The following is a 12,948-nucleotide window of genomic DNA, read 5'->3' on the forward strand; positions in this document are numbered from 1 at the left end:
ACTCCACGATCGTGCGATATTCTACGCTGTATTACAAAATACGCTTTGTGTTAACGTTTAAGGTAGGCTAGGCTAAGTTATAATGTTCGGTATGTTAGATGTACAGTATTAAATGTACTTTCGACTTACGATGGGTTTCTCGGATCGTAACGCTATCGTAAGTCGAGGAGCATATATATATATATATATATATATATATATATATATATATATATATATATATATATATAAACGCCACTACTTGCTGTTTATCAACCGGTAATAGCTCTGGTGTCACCAGGGAGTGCAAAGAATTTCTGAAAATCTGTGTAGAATGGAGCATACAGACGCTATGAGAGGTACCCTCGTCAGAGATCAGGGGAAGAGAGGGAAAACAGGAGATGGTAGGGGGCAGTCGTCATCTTAAACCCTCCTATCGCCTGCTTCTGACGTTTTCTGCACTTTTATAATCTACCCTTAATTGTGCGTTCTGGTTCGCCGCTCGACTTTTTAAATCAACTCGATGATTTTTACGTTCGTATTTTATGAAAGCGTTTATATGTCGAGGGTTGTTTTGCCGGTGGCGAGAGTATTTGTTGGTATGGTGGTGTGTGCCAGCCACATCCTGGATTGGTGTGGTGTGTCCCAACCACATCCAGGGTTGGTGTGGTGTGATTTTGATCAACTTTATCTCCGATTCGGCTTCGCTTAAACCACAGGAAAACGTGTTTTCTAATCTGTTCTCCGACCTTATCAATCATACACAGTTCTCTTGGCATTCACCTGCAATTTCCCCGTTTTATCATCATCTATCTATCATCTTGCTTCTGATAATCGTCGGTGATTATTACATACATTACCATCACACGTTAACCATGTTCGCTTACAAGACCAACCTTTCACCGGGATCTCTTACACCATATCGCTCTTACCCGTTCGTCCCCTCTCAAACGTGTTTCCCACACCCTCACCCCTCCCTTGTAACTACACAGACGTCACTGCGTTTCACCAGCACGGGGCCAGGGAGTCTTTGTTATAACCTCTTTATACGTGTAGTGAGGGAGTTTAACTCTCGTGGGACACTAGCTCTTTTGAATATTGCGTTGGCACACGCGTCTACCTCCTTTTCGCTTCGTTATTTCCACGGGTGCACAACCGCAGTGCCGAGGAAACTCCTTCCACACGTCCCTCTGGGCATTTTCCTTTTCGCCTGTGGTTTCCAAGAATGGTTCTAATCTATAGTCGTCACATCCACTTCAGAGTTAACGTGAGGTCATCATGTCTCCCTGTTATCCTCTTCTCTTCCAAAGTGGGCAGGTCGGAGGCTTCCCCCTCTCTTCTCGTAACTCACTCCATTTCACTGCTGGTACCGTTTTTGTTCCATTCCTTCTGGTCCCTCTCCAGCGGTGCTATAAGATCCCTGAGGTCAGGACACAAGACTCTTCTGATTGTAAATTCGTCGTGATGTCGACTCATACAGAAGGCCTTTTTCTATATCTCCAAAGTATGGCGTTCACAGTCTGGTTTGTCTCATTCTCTCCCATATTCCTAACGTCGTATATACTTTGGTAAATCTTATAGCTATTCATCTGACAATATTCCCCACCTTCCAACTCTTACCCTAATACCAGTGGTGTCCCTCAAGGGTCTGGCCTGTTACTTCACCTCTTTCTTCTCTCACCGTATACCATCTTCTTACCTCATATTAAGGACCTTTACGCCCTGAAGCTGATGATTCTGTTGTGGAACTCTCTTCCATTTATTCTTTCTGTCTTTGCCTCTTCCTATATATATCTCTTTTTTTTTTTTTTACCTCTAAGGGTCAAGTGTACAAGATAGTAAAAACCTCTGATTAATTGCCCTCAATCTTTATTGTACACTGTATCTCTTCCACCCTAGAGTTCCATGAGTGGGAGCAATGTTGGTCACTGTATAATAAATGGTGATTCTGCCTCGACCGGCCAATCATTCACGAAGATCAGAAACAGGGGCGTCCCCAGCGGTGAGCCCTAGGGAACCCACTTTATCCCCCTCGTCCGGCATGAAAAAGCTTTTGTGTCGTCTGCTTCCTCCCAGTCAGATAGCTGTCCAGTCTATTTCAGGAGCCCTTCTTTGGCACCGGCTGGGATCTTTAGCCATATCGCCCGTGCTCGGTGGGAGACGGTATCACAGGGGTTGAGAGAGAGAGAGAGAGAGAGAGAGAGAGAGAGAGAGAGAGAGAGAGAGAGAGAGAGAGAGAGAGAGAGAGAGAGAGAGAGAGGTGATTATGACGAGAAATAAAAGGACGGGAGATGGGGATATTTCTCCCAATTTCTCTCTCTCTCTCTCTCTCTCTCTCTCTCTCTCTCTCTCTCTCTCTCTCTCTCTCTCAGTATACTCATCTTCCTCATCTCTTGAGAAAATTCCAAGCCGGAAATCTGCGGGCGTCGGCTCCGCCCTCGGGAATGCCAACAATCTGTCGCCGACGTTTACCGACGTTGCTGCGCGAGGTTCCTGGCACCGGCCGGACGTGGTCTCAGGAGTCGGGAAATCAGTGAGGCGTGACCAGAATGTCTGCCGCCACTAGGCCGACGACCTGGGCTCTGCCCCGCCAGCCAGCGGAGAGAGAGAGAGAGAGAGAGAGAGAGAGAGAGAGAGAGAGAGAGAGAGAGAGAGAGAGAGAGAGAGAACACCTACGAGTGCTGCGGAGGATTAAAAGTGCAAAAGTATCAGATGACTATCAGGGTGTCAGGAGCCGTGGACGAGGCTCTTGCCTACGTACGGGTCGACGCTAAGACTAAATCTGTGGCCCGAGCGCCACACTGGAGGATGAACCTTAACGAGAAACAAATATCGTTAATGAACACTACAACCTCACACACGAACATGAAGAAAAACAAGACACAGACATCATCATTATGATCCACGTCTTTTACGTAGAGACATCAGAGGAGGACACCCCCCCTCCCCTTCACACCACCCTCCACAGAAGACAAAGGATCATCGAAACATCTGAAACTTCAAAACACTTTTAAAAAGATTCATTATACCCCGTGGCTCAGCACAGGTTGTGGCTCACCCATCATGGCCCACAGTGGTACAACCCTCCACTCCCACAACCTCTCAGAATCGCCTACCGTTCACAGTTCCATGGCTGCCTTAAAAAAACCTTCGTTACCCGGTCTGAATGGGGTCTCAGAAACCGCTTCATTGGCTTCGAAATTCCAACTGCCTTAATAAGGTCTCGTTTCTGTACTCGCTGTGTATGTCGAATTACAGTTCCTAGTAGTGATGGGCCACGGGTTTATTTACGAAAATAAATGATCTGCTTCCGTGAAAAATGCCGAATCGATCACCTTACCGGCAACCGACGTAGTAAAATGAATCAATCGCTTACGTAAAAAAACGACAAATCGATTACCTTCAGCGCCAGCAACTGACATATTTATTATACTTATACAAAAAAAGAAAAAAAATAGCGTATATTTTATTCTAATAAAATAACTGAAAACCTGACGGATAAATGACGTATTTCATATCGCATGAGAGATAATACTAAGCTCTGCAAGATTACAACGGTGACGTCACCAGTCCGCCATGATGCGACCAGGTTCTCCGGCGTCACAAATTGTGACGTCAGAGTCCGCGGTGACCGAATCGTCGCTTAGATGACTTCACTCGTGTTCATCTTCCTCGTATCAAACTCGGATGGCTGACCGGTACATGGATAAAGAACACCTGAAAAAAAAATTAGACCTAAAAATGAGCCAACGACAAAAGCTTATATCGTTACGTCGTCATCGTAAACAGTTTCAAAATGGCTGATAATTTTACGACTTATTGGAGTGAGGTCATAGTGGCAACTCATCTCCCACGTCACCAATCCATGGGAGAAAATTCACAACAGCATCGTAACCTTACAACTAACAACTAACCGTCTCGTAACCTCACAATCTCACGTGACCTTACAACCTCACGGTGTCGTAACCTTACAATCTCACGTGTCCTTACAACCTCATAGTCGTAACCTTACAATCTCACGTGACCTTACAACCTCACGGTGTCGTAACCTTACAATCTCACGTGTCCTTACAACCTCACGGTGTCGTAACCTTACAATCTCACGTGTCCTTACAACCTCACGGTGTCGTAACCTTACAATCTCACGTGTCCTTACAACCTCATAGTCGTAATCTTACAATCTCACGTGACCTTACAACCTCACGGTGTCGTAATCTTACAATCTCACGTGTCCTTACAACCTCATAGTCGTAACCTTACAATCTCACGTGACCTTACAACCTCACGGTGTCGTAACCTTACAATCTCACGTGTCCTTACAACCTCACGGTGTCGTAACCTTACGATCTCCTGTGGCATTACAGCCTCACAGCGCCGTAACGTTACAACCTCAACACTGTAACTTCACAACTTCAAAGTGTCGCAACCTTACAACTTTACAGTGTCTTAACTTCACAGCAGCGGTCGCGTGGGTTATCGTAATGTCGCAATGTCGTAAATCTTCCAACAACACTGGTCGCGGGATCGCAAGGATAAATGATCCCCAGAATAATCTTAAAATTCAAATAATTTTGAAATACTGGCCTCCAGAGGCCGAGGGAGGAAGAAATAGCCAGGAGAGGGGCATTTTGTCATCACAGTTCCCCTGCACTGCCGTGTGCTGCCATCTGTCGGCCGACACGAGAGTTCTCGCTGGAAACGCCAAAAAGTAAATAAGCACTTGGCGTCCAGAGATTAATCTTTCTGCTTCCAATTTCCTTTATTATTCCACATGTCTTAGACTTGATTATCAGCAGCGATGTGAAATCGAAGCTTCAGATTACAGGAGCTATTAATACGCTAAAAGGGATTTTATTTATATGAAGTATTTTAGGAAATGCACAGCTTGAAGCGAATAATTCACATAGAAACGTCTTATGTTTTAAGCAACTAATTTTCTTTACTTATTTCTATCCACACACATAACCTAATCTTGTCACGTGAGTGGAGGGTAAAGAGAACGGTACAAAATCACAAAAACTCAACAACCTAAGAAAATTAGCGTAGAACAGTTCATAGAAAATAGATTAAGAAGCCGTTCAAAGAATATGGAACACAGGGTCGATAATGTTAATAGACCAGCAGCAGGAAGCAAGCACCTCCACCTCTCCCTAACCCCCATCCAACAACAGTTCTTTACCAACTCTTATCCATCGCACTCCTACCCCAGGCTTGTGTGTGAGAGGGGAGCCTTTCACACACACACACACACACACACACACACACATATACGTTTGGGGTGGGCCTCTCGCGCACACAGACACACAAACACATATACACATATAAAAAGGGCTTCTCCCCGCAGACACGAGTATTATATACCCTTCCCAGACGTGTGTGTGTGTGAAAGAGAGAGAGAGAGAGAGAGAGAGAGAGAGAGAGAGAGAGAGAGAGAGAGAGAGAGAGAGAGAGAGAGAGACGGGAGGGAGGCCCGGCCCAGCGCACGCCTGCTGGTATCGGCAGGGATCACTGCCGGCGGAAATTAAGCCAGACTATCGGGCGTATCCAGATTAGGTGGCGGGCACGGCCGGCCCCCGCTATGGTTGACCCGGCGGCGAGGTGCTCACCCAACCCTCTCTCCCTCCCTCCCTCGCTCCACACAGCCAGGAGGACAAGACATCTCCCGTCAGGTTCGATGTCTCGTCTGGCGGCGCGTCTTCTGTCCATTCCGTCTCTCTGTGCGATTTTGGTATGTCATCATTGCGTCTGTCTGTTACTCTGTCGGTCAGCAGCTCTCTCTCTCTCTCTCTCTCTCTCTCTCTCTCTCTCTCTCTCTCTCTCTCTCTCTCACACACACACATACACATGAACCCTGAGACAGGCACACACACACATACAAACACACATGAACCCTGAGACAGGCAGAGCCAATGTCATATCCATGATTCGATTCCCCTTCCAAGCACCTTTCAGCAACCTAGAACCTCCGGCTCCCAGTCCTGGAAACTCCCGGGCGCTGCTATTAAGCAGGGGGAAAAAAAGAGGGTATGGGAAACACGTGTAATCCTTCCGTTAATGAACGTCACCTTTACGTCCATGACCTCCTGTGACCTTCTGCCCCCAAAACTTAGTGATGTAAAAATCTGTCGCGCGCGCGCGTGTGTGTGTGTGTGTGTGTGTGTGTGTGTGTGTGTGTGTGTGTGTGTGTGTGTGTGTGGTGTAATTCGGGTCCACATTCACTGAGGCAGTCTTTACGTAATATTCAACATAATCATTCAACAGCAATCTAGGACACATGACTTTCTAACCTTTGAGCCTTTGAACTTGAAAACCCAAGTGAGATGTAGAGGTACCTATTGTATCTGTGGTACAACTTTGTGCCCCACGTGTTTATTTATTCGTAATATACCCCAGGACATCTTTATGAGACTGTCCTGGCGTTACCCCCGGGGCTCTTTTCTCCAAAAGGCCCCTGCCGCTCCAGGGCTGCGCTACGCACAGTAGCAGGGACAGGATGGACTTCTTTTCTGATTCGTCCAGAGTCAAGCTTGCCTGAGGGAATACAATGGGTCGAAAAGAGAGGTTTCATCAACTAATAGATTAACCGGGTCGTGAGAGAGAGAGAGAGAGAGAGAGAGAGAGAGAGAGAGAGAGAGAGAGAGAGAGAGAGAGAGAGAGAGAGAGAGAGAGAGAGAGAGAGAGAGAGCAAAGAGCTGTGCTTTATCAGTGATGGGAGATGCTCTGGGCGACCTCCACCTGTATGTAAGGTTCAACAATAACTCAACTCACAACTCCTGACGTAAAGCTTTTAGTTCGTTCCTGGATTCCAGCAATACGTAGGAGCTGTTAATTCCAGGGTATCAGACTCCATAACATATTCTATCTATCCTGGAATTACTTTTGAAGGATGGAAGCAAATATTAAATCCTTTAACGACACAATGACGATGTCATCACTGTGATATATTAATGTATATCTTAAATTTCTATAGTTTTTTTCAGAATGATAAAACGTGTTTAATCAACCCTTGTGATAAAGTGGGTATTAACGAAACAGCTGAAAGGGAAAAAAAAAAAACCCTTGAGCACGACAATACACATACTCTAAGCCAGGTACCCATGTTATCGACCAAACCCTATGGTAGGATGAACAGCTGGGTTGACTGTGGACCCATTCCCGCGACCAGGAGTACAACTCACGCTGACCGCTATACCACACAGGCCCTTCAAATACACAGCATACCTTATATCACCTAAGAACATTTTACCTTGCATTTCTCCTCTGAATTTCCTAAAATCTTGTTTCTCCTCTGAATATCTGAGAGTATCACCTAATGACGACAATCTACAACAAATGAAAAGAATTAAATAACAATTATCAAAATGTAAATATTAGTTATATATATATACATATATATATATATATATATATATATATATATATATATATATATATATATATATATATATATATATATATATATATTTTTTTTTTTTTTTTTTTTTTTTTTCTTCTTTTTGCCGCTGCCTCCCGCGTTTGCGAGGTAGCGCAAGGAAACAGACGAAAGAAATGGCCCAACCCCCCCCATACACATGTATATACATACGTCCACACACGCAAATATACATACCTACACAGCTTTCCATGGTTTACCCCAGACGCTTCACATGCCTTGATTCAATCCACTGACAGCACGTCAACCCCGGTATACCACATCGCTCCAATTCACTCTATTCCTTGCCCTCCTTTCACCCTCCTGCATGTTCAGGCCCGGATCACACAAAATCTTTTTCACTCCATCTTTCCACCTCCAATTTGGTCTCCCTCTTCTCCTCGTTCCCTCCACCTCCGACACATATATCCTCTTGGTCAATCTTTCCTCACTCATCCTCTCCATGTGCCCAAACCACTTCAAAACACCCTCTTCTGCTCTCTCAACCACGCTCTTTTTATTTCCACACATCTCTCTTACCCTTACGTTACTCACTCGATCAAACCACCTCACACCACACATTGTCCTCAAACATCTCATTTCCAGCACATCCATCCTCCTGCGCACAACTCTATCCATAGCCCACGCCTCGCAACCATACAACATTGTTGGAACCACTATTCCTTCAAACATACCCATTTTTGCTTTCCGAGATAATGTTCTCGACTTCCACACATTCTTCAAGGCCCCCAGAATTTTCGCCCCCTCCCCCACCCTATGATCCACTTCCGCTTCCATGGTTCCATCCGCTGCCAGATCCACTCCCAGATATCTAAAACACTTCACTTCCTCCAGTTTTTCTCCATTCAAACTCACCTCCCAATTGACTTGACCCTCACCCCTACTGTACCTAATAACCTTGCTCTTATTCACATTTACTCTTAACTTTCTTCTTCCACACACTTTACCAAACTCAGTCACCAGCTTCTGCAGTTTCTCACATGAATCAGCCACCAGCGCTGTATCATCAGCGAACAACAACTGACTCACTTCCCAAGCTCTCTCATCCCCAACAGACTTCATACTTGCCCCTCTTTCCAAAACTCTTGCATTTACCTCCCTAACAACCCCATCCATAAACAAATTAAACAACCATGGAGACATCACACACCCCTGCCGCAAACCTACATTCACTGAGAACCAATCACTTTCCTCTCTTCCTACACGTACACATGCCTTACATCCTCGATAAAAACTTTTCACTGCTTCTAACAACTTTCCTCCCACACCATATATTCTTAATACCTTCCACAGAGCATCTCTATCAACTCTATCATATGCCTTCTCCAGATCCATAAATGCTACATACAAATCCATTTGCTTTTCTAAGTATTTCTCACATACATTCTTCAAAGCAAACACCTGATCCACACATCCTCTACCACTTCTGAAACCACACTGCTCTTCCCCAATCTGATGCTCTGTACATGCCTTCACCCTCTCAATCAATACCCTCCCATATAATTTACCAGGAATACTCAACAAACTTATACCTCTGTAATTTGAGCACTCACTCTTATCCCCTTTGCCTTTGTACAATGGCACTATGCACGCATTCCGCCAATCCTCAGGCACCTCACCAAGAGTCATACATACATTAAATAACCTTACCAACCAGTCAACAATACAGTCACCCCCTTTTTTTAATAAATTCCACTGCAATACCATCCAAACCTGCTGCCTTGCCGGCTTTCATCTTCCGCAAAGCTTTCACTACCTCTTCTCTGTTTACCAAATCATTTTCCCTAACCCTCTCACTTTGCACACCACCTCGACCAAAACACCCTATATCTGCCACTCTATCATCAAACACATTCAACAAACCTTCAAAATACTCACTCCATCTCCTTCTCACATCACCACTACTTGTTATCACCTCCCCATTTGCGCCCTTCACTGAAGTTCCCATTTGCTCCCTTGTCTTACGCACTTTATTTACCTCCTTCCAGAAAATATATATATATATATATATATATATATATATATATATATATATATATATATATATATATATATATATATATATATATATATATATATATATTTTCCCCACCATTCCTCCACACACACACACATTATATATATATATATATATATAAATATATATATATATATATATATATATATATATATATATATATATATATATATATATATATATATATATTATATATATTAGCGTTTTTATCCACGACTTAAACATTTCACATTACCAGAGAAATGAACAGGATACATGCTGAGCGAGACGCACCAGTGGGGGTTGTTGAAAGACCCCTAAACTCTCTCCCTCACCAAGAAATTAAAAGTGACAACTTTTTTTTCTCTCTTTATCGGCGCAATTTTCGTCTTCCAACTTCCGGGAGAGAGAGATAGATAAATAGATAGATAGATAGATAGAGAGAGAGAGAGAGAGAGAGAGAGAGAGAGAGAGAGAGAGAGAGAGAGAGAGAGAGAGAGAGAGAGACTCTTAGTATCATCATTATCATGTAATTATCTTGAAAGTACATCAAAAGAGCATCAAATTACAGAATGATCTCTCTTCCGGGAGTTTATAGGTTTCAAAGTCTATTACTGTAGTTTCTGAAGCTGTTCAGTTTAGCCTGGCTTTAATTAGGACGTCTGTCCACGGCTGGAGCCTCTGTAACAGAAATACATAAACAAATAAATAAATTAATAAGCTGCATTTGCTGGATGGTAAACACTGGGTTGCCAGACATCGCCGCCGGACAATTTGTTACAGTAGGCCAGGTGTGTGGGTTGGGATGGGGGCCAAGCAGGCAGGTGTGTGCGCACCACCTCCACTACCAGGTGTATGGTGGGATGGGGCAGCCCCACCACCAGGTGTAGTGCCTGGCTGCTTGCCTCAGAACACCGCCTGATGAACGAACCCCAGGTCCACTTCACACATTAGAGAGAGTGCGTGAGTGCGTGCGTACGTAGGCTGGCACGCACCCAGCTGGTCAGTCCCAGTACTACCACTGCCAAAAAGACGAAACCTGACTTGGTACATGCACTCACTGGGGCCTTGGAGCGGTGTGTGTGTGTGTGTGTGTGTGTGTGTGTGTGTGTGTGTGTACTCTTACCAGGTTTATCATGGCTTCAATTAACTGTGCACGAAAAGACGTCCCTTATTAACAAAGGTGAAGAGCCGTGTTAACACCCCAGGCAACAGCCAGGCTGGTGTCGTAGTAACGCAGCAATGATGAAAATGAATTCCCCCGTGGTTTTCCAGTCTCCCTTTAGGCCTTGACACGAGGCAAAGCTGAGGAGAATATGCCCAGGATGACGACCAGTGTCACTCTGTAGATGTCGCCAGGTTGGTAGGTAGGTAAGTAAATAGGTAGGTAGGTAAGTCGAGAGGTGTAAGTATACACATCAAAGCGACCTGCCTACCGTCACCTTCACTTTGTATACACATGACAAAATTAACCTACTGTTTTCTGGGAATGAGATGAAGCTAGGGGGACGATGCGTTCATCACCGTGTTCCATACTGCTCTGACATACAAACGACTTAAGTCGATTTCAGGGCATTAACGATCAAGGAAGGAATCCCACACAAATGGTTTTCTTTCCCTAGGATGACCATTATACTAATTACTTCGTGGGTGACAGGGTTTGCGTCGAGGTGTGGCGCGTGTTTAGATTAATTACCGAAGAGGTATTTGTCATCCGAACGATGAAAAGTAGAATCCTTTGTCCTCTTGTCCAGCAAGGAGGAGGAGGAGGTCCCTCTGTCATCGCGGGCACGTCTGGTGCTCCCACCAACGCTGGCATCACCAGACTGGCTGGCTGCGCTCGCCTCCTTCCTCCCCAGCGGCACATGGCCGACAGTGGGAAACACTTTTCTCGTGAAGGTATATATATATTCCTCTATCGCGCCCAATCTATCACGTGCCATGACGCCGCCTCGCGTCCACCCTTAAGGTCTCCCGTTGGATGTCATGTTGGATGCGCCAGCCCCTGCCTGGAGAGCGGTGAGGGAGAGGATCATGGGTTCCTGGTTCAGGAGGGGAATTCAGAGTGTAAATCCCGATTCGCGCGAGTAATCCCTTTCCCGCATGCTCTTTTGCCTGTAAAATCGCGTTTCGCGTAGAGTAATCCCTTCCGGTTTGTTGTTTTGGCTGTAAAATCGCATTTCGCGTAATCCCTTCCCACATCATCTGGGTCATGGGGGCCAGTTGACGTACAACGTTCCGCGAGTGGTCTCTTGAGACGGTGTGCCGTGGGTAGTTCGAGCATCCTTGTGAACGCCCTGGTATAATCGGTCCCTCCACGAGATAGGTCAAATCCCTCCCCTCAAAACCTACAATTCACCGCATCCTCAACTTTGGCTTCGGGTAAACGCAGTGTCTCCCCCCCTTGGATTCACCGCTCCGTCATCTTTAAAATGGTGCCACGATCTTTGGAATTCCCTCACTCCAGCCATCCATCCCTGAACCTAAACACGAGCGGCAGCAGCTGCTACACTGTGGGTTTGACCACATAGGAGCATCCGTGGGTATACGACGCTGTGACCCGCGTACGACCCAGCCACCCTACGCTACCAGCACCATCTTGTACGATGAACCTCCGCCGTTTTCTAAACCAAGAATAAAATAACAGCTCCTTAAAAAAAAGAAAAAAAAATGTTCTTTAATCCAGTGAATATATTTTTTTTTTTTTAATGAAAACGAAAGTAATGAAAATCACCAAAGGTACGAAGCTATACATTCCCGGACACGTACGAACTCATAAACTGCCTCGGTTTTATCAAAGGAAATTACAAATCTAAATTATGTTTAAATTCTCAATACTGTTTATTTTATTCTGATAGTTTTAACTGGGAGATAATACTTAAAGCATTTTTTTCAAGGTTTCAGAGACACTAATACACAACACCCTCATGGCACTGACTGAAATCAGAATCGACCACAGATTTCAGGTTTTCATAAGACGGCTTTAAAGGCCATTTAAAAACCAGCAAGTACCATTTCTCACAACCTTACGGTCTCTACGCAAATTAATGCCTTTTTTCTCTCTATAAGAACGACTGTGTTCACCGCAACGCTGAGTAACCCACGGACTGAGTTTTATATATATATATATATATATATATATATATATATATATATATATATATATATATATAAACCAGTGCGAAACCCTGAAATTTCATTACGAATCCCTGAAACACCAGCGCGAAACCCTGAAATATTAGTGCGAAACCCTGATATAACATCTTCAAGTTTTCCTTGCTTATTTCCGTCTCAGCTGCGAGTGTTGAGGTGATATACGCTAATTGTTCACGTCACGTCCACAGCAACACACAACATTCACGCGCCATTTGAAGTTGAGGGAAAAAAACTTTTTTATGGATAATTTTCTTAATTGTCTGTCCAATTAGTATCGTTCACTATCGTCCTTTATTCTATATGAAGTATTTTAGTAAGCAATGTATTTGTTTGTGTCGTTTTATATTTTCTTCCCTCTGCGATGCCTTGAACACGACTGTGCTAC

This window comes from Panulirus ornatus, chromosome 56 (assembly GCF_036320965.1).
Source record: "Panulirus ornatus isolate Po-2019 chromosome 56, ASM3632096v1, whole genome shotgun sequence".
Lineage (NCBI taxonomy): Eukaryota > Metazoa > Arthropoda > Malacostraca > Decapoda > Palinuridae > Panulirus > Panulirus ornatus.